Here is a 4,114-nt window from a genome sequence, read left to right as displayed (position 1 = left end):
GTAGAGGCTGAGACAAAAGACAGCTGGACATGGTTTATAGAGGCACTTGTGACAGATCTTGCCCCTACTCGTCATGGATGGACTTTTATTTCGGATCGACAGAAGGTAAAATAATAGTTATTTATTATTCATATAATTTAAATGTTTAATGTAATGCAACTAATTATGTTTTCAACTATTGTGCAGGGCCTCATTCCAAGCCTAGAACAAGTATGTCCACAGTCCGAGCATCATACATGTGTTAGACACTTGTACGTAAATTTCAGGAACTCTGGTCATAGGGGTGTGCTACTAAAGGATCTTCTTTGGTAAGCTGCGGCATCCTACACAAAGCAAGAATTCTACAGGGTAATGGATGAGATAAAGAAGATGAGTAAGGATGCACATGCCTACCTGGAGAAGATTGACCCCAACACTTAGTGTAGGGGATGGTTCAATATAATTTGTAAGTCTGGCCTCTTACACAACAACACTTGTGAGAGCTTCAATGCATGGATAAAAAAATTCCGTGACTAGACAATCCTGAGTATGTTGGAAGGTATTAGATATAAGTTGATGAGAAGGTATGTGAGGAAGAAGAAATTAATCAGTTCAATAGGGGAGGCCTTAGGACCAAAGATTAGGAAGAAGTTAGAAAAAGAAGAGGATGAAGCTTCTAATTGTTGGTGTACACACGCCGGTTAAGATATGTTTGAAGTTGAGTGCATGGGGAAGAAATTTGTTGTAGATGTGGATGGTAGAACCTGTGGATGCAGGAAATGGGATGTAACTGATATCCCATGTTCTCATGGCATTTCTACCATTTTACACCAAGGTGGAGACCCAGTCGAATATTTGAGTGATTACTATGGCAAGGAGAAGTACTACAAGTCATATGACTACACTGTCTTCCCTGTACCAAGTGAAGATCAGTGGCCAATAAACAACCAACCAAAGATTGAGCCACCGAAGATGAGGGCAGCTCCTGGCATACCTAAAAAAATTAGACAAAGGGGTGCGGATGAACCAAGAAATCCTTATTCAATTCGGAGGGGGGGCCACAAGAATCAATGTGGGTATTGCATGAAGCTTGGTCACAACAAGAGGTCATGTGTAGCCAGGCAGAGACAAGAGGAATGAAGGTCACGTGTCAGAGAGTACTATAGAGATAATGCAGCAACTGACTGGAACTTGGACATGGTAATGGTTTATTCATTGAGAATATTTACTTTTTAGTGTTTACTGCATAATGTTCAATTTATTAAATTGGTTTGTGTATTTTGTTTGTTGATTGTTTGTGTTTGTAGTTGGATGGATCTTCAACTGCCACTTCATCTACTGGTAGGAAAAAGAGAAAAGTGAACACACCATCAAGTTCAAGCAGGGTAGGGAGACCACAATCTGGTGGATGTTCAACATCCATAAGGCAAACACCTCCACATCCTGAATCCCAGCCTGCATTTAGGCCAGCCTCACAAGTTGCATCACTTCATGTCTCACATACTACATCCCAGCCTACAACACAGCCTTTACTCAGGCCAGCCTCACATGTTGCATCACTGCATGTCTCACATACTGCATCCCAGCCTATAGCACAACCTGCATTTAGGCCAGCCTCACCGAATGCACCACTGCATGTCTCACAGCCGAAATTTAGGCCATGTGAAGAGATTGCATTACAGCAACAGTCACTGCCTGTGGGAGTAGCAACTTCTGTCAGCCAGCATGTGAGAGCTGCACCTTCTGCCACCCAGCCAGTCAGAAAACAACACATTATGCATACAAACCGAGTGTGAGTAATTCTTCATATTCTTTCTATAAATTAAACCCTTAAACAAAAATTAGGGGCCTGATTCTATGTGATTAATTGCAGGCATCTACAATATTTGGGAATAAGAATAAAAGAACACTAGGGTTGGCCACAAGGACAAAGGCAGGTGGCAGGTTGAGGGAACTTGTTAGTAGTGGAAGAGAACCTACCAAGCAGAAGATTGTAGTTGACTTGACTGGTAACCCTGCTGGGCCACCCCCAATTCCAGGTGGTGGACCAGTATGCGCTTGGGGGCCTCCCAAAGCAGGTGGTATTACATTTCGTACTGCCCCACCTGATTTTGACATACAAAAGGCAAAAGGGACAGCTCTTAACCATCCACTAGGTTTTCAGGAACATGTTAGAAGAATGGATAGGGGGAAAGATAAGTCCACCAAAACAGTGAAGGATAAAGGGAAGCAGAAGATGCAGTAACCATCACATAAAGAGTCGTTTGCTGAAATTGTTTGTCTCAGTTTGTATTGTTTTATTGGTAACTACTTGTTGTATGTTGGGGTATTTTCTAAACATTGTAATGTATTTAGGGTTGATGGTCATGTATTTTTTGGCAACATTTTATGCAAGCTGAAGTTGTGTTTAGGTACATGTATGTGTAAATTTAGGTGTAAATTTTGTAGTGCTTGCATTGATATGAATTGTAAGTTAATTTTGATGGCCATGTATGTTTTGAATACATTTGGTGTAAATTTACGTGTAAATGTTGTAGTGTTTGCATTGACATGAATTGTAAGTTAATTTTGATGGCCATGTATGTGTTCAACACATTTGGACCAAATTTTGGTGTTTGATTGATAGTGATTGCATTGACATGAATTGTAGGTTAATTTTGATGCCATGTATGGGTATTACTACATTTGGACCAAATCTTGGTGTTTGATTGCTAGTGATTGCATTGACATGAATTGTAGGTTAATTTTGATGTCATGTATGGGTATTACTACATTTCGACCAAATCTTGGTGCTTGACATGAATTGTAGGTTAATTTTGATGGCCATGTATGTGTTCAACACATTTGGACCAAATTTTGGATTACAATTAAATAAGGAATGGTCTTAAGTAGTTGTGATTAAATATATGCACTGCTTGCATTGATTTTGGTGTAAATTTTGGTGTCAATTTGGTAGTGCTTGACAACATGTGGATGACAATATTGAGCCAATGTTTTATTTCCCAATATTAAGGTAACACAACAGCAAGCAATAACATCAATTGGGGTCAATACCATCAAGTAAGAGGACAAATCAATTTCTTCACTAGAGTCAATTGTACCAACAAAATCCATCCATTTCAATACATGAACTACCAAATGTGCCAACAAAATCCATCCATTTCAATACAATCACTATCAAATGTGCCAACAAAATCCATCCATTTCAATACTAGAGTCAGTTGTGCCAACAAAAACCATACAAACCATAACAAATATTACAACCTAACTAATACCAGGGAATACATTACCAAAATGGTCAATTCATACAAGTCTGATACAAATAAACAAAACAAAATGTCTATCTCAGCTGCTTAACATCAGCCTTGTTGCAAGTCCATTAGAAAAACGGAAACACATGAGTACAGCAACAAGACACCAAAAAGATGCAAGTGCAACTCGAAACTTCAGCTGCATCCAACGATACTCAGTCTCAACCCTTTGAAGTTTAACTTCAAAATTTGCAGCATCAACTTCAATTTTGGACTTGTATTCAGCAAGCTCAAGCTTGCATTTGAAGATTTTGATTGCCCTTTCAGACTTCAACTCGTTCTGCCACTCCATCAGCATCGACATCACTCGATCACCACACACACAAATTTCAGGTTAAACCCATTTAAAATAATTGCAACCACGGTTTTGTTCATTCTGCATAATCACGTAAATTAGGGTCACAAAAACAATGGTCAAAATATTAGGGTTTACCCAATTAATACAGAATTTTGGCATCACGGGGATGAGCTTCAATTCATGTGAAAAAAATAAATTCTAAAACACATCTTACCAAATAATTAACACAAGCATAAAACTTTTTGCCATAATTTTTACTTGTTGATGCAGTTTTGATAACTGTTTTGCTGCCACATTTGCAAATTGGATAGCTCGATCCTGAATCGCATACCTCATCCTTGGACTGCTCCGTATTTCACTCTCATCACCTCGCCGATACTAGGTACTGGGTAATGGGTAATTTTGCCAGTGGATGATAGAATCGACTTTCACCGGTACTGGGTATCCCCGTCGTGTGGGATTCTTCACCGTCGAGATGCACGTCACTCCCAGCTAGATCCTCAGCTTTGTTTCTTCGACTTCCTTC

Source organism: Corylus avellana, chromosome ca6, assembly GCF_901000735.1.
Source record: "Corylus avellana chromosome ca6, CavTom2PMs-1.0".
Lineage (NCBI taxonomy): Eukaryota > Viridiplantae > Streptophyta > Magnoliopsida > Fagales > Betulaceae > Corylus > Corylus avellana.
The sequence above is the reverse complement of the archived record's forward strand: the minus strand, read 5'-3'. Positions refer to the sequence as shown.